This window comes from Equus caballus, chromosome 2 (assembly GCF_041296265.1).
Source record: "Equus caballus isolate H_3958 breed thoroughbred chromosome 2, TB-T2T, whole genome shotgun sequence".
Classification (NCBI taxonomy): domain Eukaryota; kingdom Metazoa; phylum Chordata; class Mammalia; order Perissodactyla; family Equidae; genus Equus; species Equus caballus.
In genome coordinates, this window is record NC_091685.1 from 46280326 (window position 1) to 46290175 (window position 9850).

Here is a 9850-nt window from a genome sequence, read left to right on the forward strand (position 1 = left end):
AAAAAATGTACCATTCTGATGGGGGTGTTGATAATGGAGGAAGCTATGCATATGTGGGGGCAGGGGGTATATGGGAAATCTCTGTTCCTTCCTCTCAGTTTTGTTGTGAACTTAAAACTGCTCTAAGAAACAGAGTCTTTTAAAAAAGAAAAAAACTATTACAACTGTATCCCATATGTTCAAAAAGTTAGAGACACGGAAAATATATAAAGACCCAAATCAAACTTCTAGGCATGAAACCACAATATCCGAGATGAAAAATACACCAGATGGAATTCGTAGCAGATTAGACATTGCAGGAGAAAAGACTGATGATTTAAGACATAGCAATAGAAAGTACCCATAACAAAACACAAAGAGAAAAAATATTTTCTTTTAATTAACAAAGAATTAGTCAGCTGGGGGATAACTTCAAGCAGGCTAATATATGTGAATCCCCAAAGGAAAAGAGGGGAACAGAAAACCTATTTGAAGAAATAATGGCTGAAAATATTCCAAATTTGATAAAAACTACAACCCACAGATTCAAGAAGCTCAATGAACCTCAAGCACAAGAAACATAAGGACACATCATAATCAAATTGCTTAGCCTCAACCATAAAAAGAAAATCTTAAATTTAGCCGCGTGAAAAAGACATGTTACGTAAAGAGAAACAAAGATTAAAATGACAGCAGATTTCTTACTGGAAACAAGGTAGGCAAGACAGTGGGTCGACATATTTAAAGTACTGAAGAAGAAAACCTGTCAACCTAGACCTCTGCGCAGCGAAGCTACCTTTAAAATAAAGGTGAGGGTTCCACCTTCAGATAAGAAGGAGGAAGCTTGCTCCACCTGGTCTCTCCCATTACACACGACTGTAACGCCTGGACACGTGCGTGGACCAGTTATTTGAGGAGTTTGAAAAGTAAATAGTAGAAGGCAGACTGAGAAAGAAAACCAGATTTTTTTAAGTGCCACTGAGTCAGCAGTGAGGTCACCATTTTAGTCCTTTAGTATCACCCGGCCTGAACATAACACAGCTCAAACCCAAAAGTGGACATAGGCACTCACAGAGAAAGCTCTAGGAGAAGCCTTCTTGTTCCAGCTCGAGAAGCAGGAGCAGACCACCCAAAGCTCAGAGAAAATATGGAAATCCCACGCCTTTTCTCTTCTCTATCTTCTCACACTCCAGCCCCTAAGTAATCCTGTGGCGGTGTTGGCAAGATCACCACAGGAGCCCACCAGAGCCAGAACTCTGAGGAAGGGACTTCCCTCTCCAGTTAGTGCATCTGTGGTCCCAAGAGGGCAGGGAAAACCCCACTGCTCTTTCCCTCTCTCTTTATCCACCATTTGGCACCAGATCATGGTGCAGGCACAGAGGAGCATGTCACAACTGGGTCCCTGGAGCCCTGACCAAAGCACCAAAAAGGGCCAGAGGATATGAGGAAGACTGCAGAGAGGGGAAGCTTTGGAAAGCCACCCCATAAAGTCATTTATGAATTCCCAGTCTCACCTCCCAAGCTGCACACAGCATGAATCTGATCCCAGACCGTGTACCGAACACTAAGAACGGCACCGCCTCCCAGCGGCAGGGCTGGCCCCTCAGCAGCTGCCATCAGGGTGGAGGGGATGAAGGGATCCGGGAGAGGCAGAGGAAGTGTCTCCATGCCAGTAGGCAGGACACACTCACTTTCGGGTTCGAGCAGCACGGCAGCAGCTCGTGGCTCAAGCACCCAGGTCTTTGGCCACCGACCGCCCTGCACCAGCTTTGGGACCCACTGAGCCCCTTCTCCTCCTGCCTGGAGGGGACAGCAACAAGCAAATTGCCGATGTTTCCAGCCCTCCCCAGTCCTGAGCCCACTGTAGGGACTCCAGGACCTTTTCTCCTCCCATCTGGAGGAGAGAGCAAACAGCAAGAGCACAGTTCAGGCTTCTTGTTTGTACCCCGCCTCCCAGTATTCAGCTTTCATTCACCTCCCCAACCCTCCCTCACTTACAGGCAACAACGGAGACGACCACGTGTTGCCCCAGTGACCGTACAGTTTGCTCTGCTGCCAACTCCCGTGGAATTTCCTTGAGCACATTAACTCACCCCGGGGCCCTCCTCTTTCTCCTTCAGCGGCCACATCACGGACAGATCCCATCCTCATCACCAGCACTGCTAAGTCAGGAACTATCATGGGTCTAAGGTGTTGCCCAACCTGCAAACTAACAAATCAGTCTGCCACAGTCTGGAAGATTCTGCCACAGTTTGCCACAGATTCTGGCAGAAAAATGCAAGACCCCTGGCTAGAGACACAGGTCACTTATGACCCACAGCAAAGGTAGCTTCCAGAGCAGCATCTTGACACGAGTTCCCCAAGCCCCAGTGCCCACAGCGATGCAGCTAGACAGAACGAGCTGTTACCTGCATGTGCAGCGGGTTGCAACACGGGGAGGAATCCTAAAAGTGTGAGACTTGGAGCCCGTAATGTGGCCAGCACGTCTGCTGGTCCGTCCCTCCCAGAAGCCCTCGCGTCCACTCTGGAATGTAAATGAATGCTCTCCGAGGGTAGGAGCAGAGGCTCGAGGTTCATTACCCTGGAATAAGCTGGCATCTCTGGAGGAGAGGCAGTTCTGCGGTCCATCAGCTGGGCAGTGCCCTCTGCTCCGGGGGCACGGACCGCGCAGACCGTGAGACAGTCGTGGAGACTGACGCACTGATGCGGAGGGGTTTGTTTCCTGATGGCAGATGAAGTGGAGGCAGAGGGAGGCCACTGGTTCCTGGGTGGGCTCCTCCGGAAGCTGAGCTTGGGGAGCCATCCATGTGGACGGATGGAATCTGCTAGAGGAACCTCAGACGGAACCGAATGACCCAGCCTGGAGAGAAACAGGACTCAGACCAAGGCTGTCACTGGTCACCTTGCTTGCGGAGAAGGAACCAGGGCCTGTCTGGGTGCCCTCACCCTCGGGGCAGGAACGAGCGGTTCTGCTCCTGGTGTTGCCCACAGTGCCACACTGCGCTGGACCATCTCCAGGTGAGCTAGGGCCGCAGAGCCTGGCCTCCATCTGGACCACTTGGCTAACAAGTCGCCTCTGCCTCCTGGGGCAAGAAATGTTCTCGGGGGCATTATTCACTCTTCCCTGCAAACACACAGCCCCTAGAGACGAACAGCCTGCATACAAATCCTAGCTCTGCCATTTGCAAGCTGTGTGACCTTAGGCAAGTTCTCAACCTCTCTGTGTCAATCAGATGGGGAGAATGGCAGCGCCCACGTCACCAGGTTGTCTGAGTGCTGAGTGAGCTAACAAAGCAGGTTGGACGGTGCCAGGTACATAGACCATCCCCAGTGCTGTTAAAAAAAAAAAAAACCCTGACCAAGACTTGGCTTCTCACCCCCAAAGTGCTACACAAATACAGTCCAGCTGTCCCTGCACCCCAATCACTGTCACCAAGAACAACTTCCCCTCCCGCCTCCATCCCTCCTGGAAAGAACAAAATATGGCTGTTTCAGTGTCCTGGGGCGGCCCTAACAAAGCACCACAGACGGGGCAGCTTAAACAACAGAAGTCCAGTCTCACAGTTCTGGAGGCGGAAGTCAGATCAAGGTGTAGGGCGGGTTCCATCTGAGGCTCTAAGGGAGGCTGCTCCCCGCCTCCTCCCGGGGACCGTAGGCAGCCATCTTCATGTTCATGTTCGAGGCAGACATGGCTCTTTATGCTTGCAGCTTTGCGGGGAGAAAGTCAGGCAGAGACGGGGGGCGTGGAGAGCCGGCGTTGGGCGTCCCGTGTCACGGCGCCTCTGCAGCCGCAGATGCAGACACATTCCCTGAATGGACGCCTCCGGGTCTGCATTCCCCCACAAGGACGCCAGTCCCGGTGAACTAGGACCTGCACTAATGGCCTCACCTGACCTTGATCACCTCTCTAAAGACCCTCTCTCCTCCTGAGATGCTGGGGGTTAGGACTTTGGCGCATGAATTTTAGGGGAACGTGATCCACCTTGGAACCCGCCCTCTCGGGTTAGCGCTTTCTCCTAATGCCTTTTCCTGCCCTCGAGCTTGTGAGGGGGGTCTTCGTGTCACAAAGTGGCACTAACAGTGGAGCACGAGGCCCGTGCCGGCCTGGGCCGGGCTGTAATTGGGCTGCTGGTATCTTGTGCCCCCTCGGACTGCCTTGTGTGTCTGTTTCTTGCTCGGTTGGGGGTGAGACCAATCCTTCACACAGTTCCTGAGGGCAGACACTGCTCTTCACGCTTGCAGCTTTCGGGGGAGAGTCAGGCAGAGAGGGGGCGTGGAGAGCCAGTGACGGGCGTCCCATGTCCAGCCACCCCTGCAGCCACAGATCCAGACACACTACAACTGGCACTCAGGTGCCCCCCATCGCCAGCACACCACCGGCAGCCACAGGGCACCGCCAGTTTCCGCACACCTGCGAGCAGGAGCAGGGCAGAAGCTGAGTTCCCAGGCTGTCCGGGTCCTAATTTCCCAGTCCAGGAAAAGCAGCATCAGCCAGAATCGCTTCCTGCTTACAGTATGTTTCTCTGGCTCCTGGAATCAGCCACTGTGCTGGTTGCTACATCAGAGGGCAGCCCTAGGAGCCCTGGGACTCACGGCTGGGCCCAAGGACGACCCCAGTGGACCATCTGCTCTCAGCACGCTGCTGCAGCCGGGAGTGGGGTTCCCCCTAAGTGTCCGAGCTGGGACCCCTCGAAGCCATCCAGGAAGGTGCTGCTGGTGGGAACTTCATAAACTGCAGCATGAAATATTCATCCACTTACACTCGCTTAAGTAATTTCTGTTTGCTGGAAATCAGCATCGTGTTTTCATTTTTAATGAGCCTTCTGTAAAGCAGCCCCTTCTGTCACTGTCAGGTGTTGGGGGCAGGAGCTTCCACAGGCAATGCAATTTTAATCTCCCTCCACAAACAGTGCTGAATAATGCACCGAATTTGCGGAAGCCGTGCCCGAGGCGAGGGGAGGGCGGCCTTTTAGTCTAAGCAAGTCGCACATTTGCTAGGGCAGCTCAGAGCCAGCTGTCTCGCCCCCGCAATTCTACTCTCTGGATGCCGAAGACCCTAGTCACTGCTTAAGCAGAGCCCACAAGGGCCGTAGTCGTCTGAATGATGGTCCCCTAAGATTTCCCCAGAACCTGTGAACACGTGACCTTACCTGGCAAAAGGGACTTGGCAGATGAGATTAAGTCAAGGATCTTGAGATGGGGATTGTCCTGGATTACCTGGTGGCCCAATGTCATCACAAGGTCCTTGTAAGAGGGAGGCGGGGTGTCACAGTCAGAGAGAAGATGTCACAGTGCTGGCTCTGCAGATGGAGGGAGGGGCCGTGAGCCAAGGAGTGTGGGCGGCCTCTAGAAACTGAAATGAGCAAAGAACTGGATTCTGCCCTGTAGCTTCCAGAGGAGCACGGCCCTGAGACCCATTTTAGACTTCCGGCCTCGAGAAGGTAAAAGAACAAAACCGAGTGGCTTTAAGCCACTATGTGTGTGGTAATTTGTTACAGCAGTGATAGGAAACTAATACAATGACCTCTTTTCCAACTTTCCAAAAACCAATTGGTCAATAGCTGCCGGGATCTCCGGGCCCTGGGGCTTCTAGCCTGCCTCCACTGCTTCTCAGCCCTGTGACCTTGGGTGGGGCTGAGTTCTCCTCTCGAAAGTTAGGGCAATGGTGTATTGCAGGGCACACAGGACTGGCCATGAGTGGCTGTGCATCCCCAGCCCTGGCCCTCTCAGTGCTGCCTGAGAATGGCGCGAGTCACATACGCTACGTTCGGAAATCGCTGACGGTGGTGGTGCCTGTGTGTCAGAAGCCCCACATGAACAGGAATGTTCCACGTTAGTATCGCCGTGTGTCTGAGCCTGTGCCCCCAGGAAAGATGAAGTGAGTGGCTCCCACGGCCCAGTTAGGAATAATTAAGGCGCTGCATGGAGGGAAGGTCTGGGGTGGCAAAGTCACAGCCAGGATTCTGTGACTCAGTGTCTGGGATGATGACCTTGGAGCACCAGAAAGTCAGTGGAAATGCTCCCACCTCCCTCCCAACCCCAGCACCCAGCTGTGAGAGAGAGAACGGAGCTCCCTGAACGTTCCATTCATGCGTCCCAGATTCTGAGCCCAGTGGGTACCTGAGGAGCAGGCGCAGCCCCCGCCCTCCCAGCGGAAGCCCAAGTTCTGGATGGAGGAAAAGAGCTGAGCAAGGAACCAAGATCACCTGGAGCCAGCGCTCCTGGAGGCGGGGATACAGGGAGATGGCATCTCCGGGGTGGGGAGGGCTTCCTACAGGACAGTGAGCTGGGCTCGGCGTGAATTAAGCACCTTCTGGGTACACAGCACCTGGTTACAAACTAGTCCAGATGGTCCCAGCTAGGAAAAAGGCATCTGTCATCTAATTGGAGACAGCCGTGTCCACAGCTCCCTGTAATTCAGGGATCCATGAGAGGTGCAAAGGACCACCGGGGGCATGGAAGCTGCAGGGAAGAAGCGGATCCAGGGGCTGTTTAGGAGGCAGACAGACACCATGGGAGGCTGGTCCTCTGGGGCCTCAGGAGGGAAAGGGAGTTGCAGGTGATGGGGCTGGTTCTGGCCTGGGCGGCTGCCAGGACAAAGATGAAGGACGCCGCCAGGCTGGGGATGGGGAATGCAGAGCGTGAGCTTGGCTCCGGACTGCAGATTCTGAGGTCCGGCACAACCATGGAGGCGTAGGCAGCTGCCACTGGGGGCTTGCACAGGACACAAGGAACAGTCAGAACAAGACAGACCGAGGCTGCCGCTGGGACGAGAGCCCTCTGAAGAGCAGACCTCGCTCCTCCCACCCTGTCCCTTGTGCTCTTCCTGGGAGCTGACAGCTGGGGGAAGTTCCTGTCATTCTCACCCACATTGATGGGACAACACCAGGCACAGAGGTGCTGCTTAAGAAATCTCAAGAAATTGTCCAGAGACTATGTGGGGGCCGCTGCCCTGGCGGGGGAGGGTGCAGACAAGTTGAGGGCCTTTGCCAGGCAATGAGCGGAGGGCGGGGCCCTGTGGAAGGAGATGGGAGGACATCCAGTTAGTTTCGCATGCACCTGGCATTCCTGGGCCCATCCAGCTCCTCCTGGCAGCTGCCCTGAGGTCAGTCTCTCCAGCAAAACCCTCAGGAGGGCAAACATCACAAAGGGGCTCGTCGGAAAGCCCGTCTGGGGCTCAGCCGGCAGCTGTCAGTGTCTGCAATGACCTCAAACTTTTTCTTAATCCTTCCAACTCTGCAAGTACCTTATATAATTCATCCGTCCATCAGCAGGGGAACGCGCAGTGCAATGAGCAAGACTGTCCCCAGATGACCCAGCTTGTCAGGACCATGGGCCAGCTGGACGGGGGTCCCCCTTCTTGCAGCCAATAGGCTGCTCCCAAACCCAGCTTCCCCCAACTCGGCCCAGGCCACAGGGCTGTAACCCCACAGGCCCAGGGGCCCCGAGTGCTGGGCAGCTGGCATTTCCAGACCCCGCCTGGTGCCAAACAACTGACAAGGCCGATTTCTTTCACATGCCCTATAAAAAGCTGGGTGTCAGGGGCGGCGCTGTCCTCGCCTGGGGCACAGACAGGCCTGCAGACCCCTCTCGCTGACTGGCTCCAGGCCTGGGTATGTTTCTCTCTCCTCCCATCAAACCCACCCACTAACCGACACTGTCTGACGGGGAGGAATTTGGCCCAAACCCTGACGTGTCACTGGGGAGAGTGAGGACCGAGGTGGGCCCAGCTGGCCTGACTCTGAGGTTCTGACTGTCTCCAGGAGTGTGATCCTGAGAAGATGCAGCACGGGACAGTGGCCGAGGGAGTGGGTGCCAGTGCCCGAGGCTGCAGCCTGAATCCAGGCGTCTTGAGGGCCTTGTGGCCTCGGGCGAGTTGCTTACCCCCTGGTGCCTCACCTTCTTTAGCGATAAGCCGGAACGACAATAGCTAACCCTTTCTGAGTACTTCCTGTGCACTGGCACCAGTTTAGAGGCTCATGCACATTAACTCATTTTCTCCTCAGACAACCTTAGCAGGCAGGTATGAACACTGCCCTGATTTTACTGATAAGGAAACTGAGGCATGGCGAGGCTGCGCGGCTTGTCCCAGGTCCCCAGCTGGTCAGCGGCAGAAATGGGACTAGAGTAGAAATGGCTGCCTGCCAACTTTTATTCCTTGCTGCCCCTCAGACCAGCAGCAGCTCCACGGCTGTGGGGGCCCCAAGTCCAAGCCCAGGTGCGGGCTAGGCTGGTTCCCCGCTCGAGGCTCCGAGGCAGAGTCTGCTCCAGGCCTCCCCCAGCTCCTGGCGGTTGTGGTAATCCTCGGCGTTCCCGGCTTACGGATGCAGCGCCCTGATCTCTGCCTCCGTCGTCAAGTGGCCTCTCCCCCGTGTGTCTTCACGAGGCCCGCTCCTTGCTGTGTGTCTGTGTGCAGATCCCCTCTCCTTATAAGGATGCCAGTCACTGGGCGAGAGCCCACCCTATTCCCATACGATCTCGTCTGAACCTGATTCCATCTGCGAAGGCTCTATTCCCAAATAAGTTTGCATTCCCTGGGACCAGGATGTGGACTGGAACGTAAGTTTTGAGAAGACGCAACTCAACCCACAACAGCTGCTAACGTCAGAAAAGAGGGAAACCAGACATTGCCTCCTGACGACAGAACCCAGCACCAGCACTGCCTGCAGCCTGGCCAAAGAGACCAAACCAGAGTCTGACTGAGCCTGTGTTCAGCTGCCACTCGCTGAGGGTGAGACGTGATAAGCAGACCATGAGGATGCAGTCAGCAAACCCCGAGTGAGGGCGCCCCACAGGCCAGGCGCTTCAGCAGATACAGCAGAAAGGAAGGAGACGGACAGAGGTGGAACCGGTCAATTAAAAGAGACTGAAGAGAGCATCAGGTTTAAAATAACAGGTAAGAGAAACCCAAGCTCCATGTCTTGATGTGGGTGGTGGCAGCAGGGGTGTTTGCCTTACTATAACTTGTTTCGTTAAACATCTCTTCGTGGTTTTCTGTATATGTGTTTTATTCTCCAAAAAAAGGTTTTAAAAGTTAATTACTATAACCGTTACTAAAATTATCATCGCCTTCATCATCATTATCCTTGTCTCATTCCACAAACCTTTCTAAAGAGTTCCCCGTGTCCAGCGCTGTGCTGTGTGCTGAGCATCTGACGACGAGAAAAACAGACTCGCTCCCTCACTCATGAAACTGACCACCTGGGGCAGGTAGGTGGCGGCCGGCAAAAACCTGTCCCCACAATAATCATGCAACAACGGCACTATTCCAGCGCAAGCTTCGCAGGAGTGAAAAGAGGACCCTGAGTCTGCAGTGGCACACGAGCCTTCAGGCAAGACGGGTATCGAACCGACATTCTGTGCTTACATCGGGGAGAGAAGGCATTTTGCTCCAGTGGGAAGGATAGAGGCCGATGACAAGGACAGAGTGCAAGCGACGGAAAGTAGTAATAAGACTGACAGCCGCCTTTGCTGATCGATTACTGTGTCCCGGACCCTCTACCAAGAGCCTGACATGGACATCGCATTTAGTTCTCACGACAGTCCCCATTTACACGTGAAAAAACAGAAAGAGCCTCTAGCTGGTGTTGTCAAACTTTTTTTAACTGATGTGTGATTTACATACCAAAAATAATGCACAGTTCTGACCTGTTCATTTTGGAGAGTTTTGGCAGTTTTATGTCGTCACCCCAAAGAGCCACCATAGGACTTTTCCACCACCCTGGAAGGTTCCCTCGGCCCCATTCCAGTCCATCCCCTCTCCTCCAGAGGCCTCGACTGTTCTATTGTAAAAGCCTGATGGAGGCACATCTAGGAAGCCTTTGTGTCATGATCCGGTCAGTCCCCCTAAAGGAGAGCCAGGGCTGGTCGC

The 9850-nt window shown here is 54.2% G+C and overlaps 1 long non-coding RNA gene across 1 annotated transcript; it reads left to right on the forward strand.

Moving 5' to 3' along the window:
- The first annotated feature begins 5325 nt into the window (after positions 1–5325).
- LOC138920006 (uncharacterized) lies at positions 5326–9634 on the forward strand. The gene is made up of 2 exons (XR_011430598.1): positions 5326–8875; positions 9094–9634. It is a non-coding gene; the product is annotated as an uncharacterized lncRNA (long non-coding RNA).
- The last annotated feature ends 216 nt before the right edge of the window (positions 9635–9850 follow it).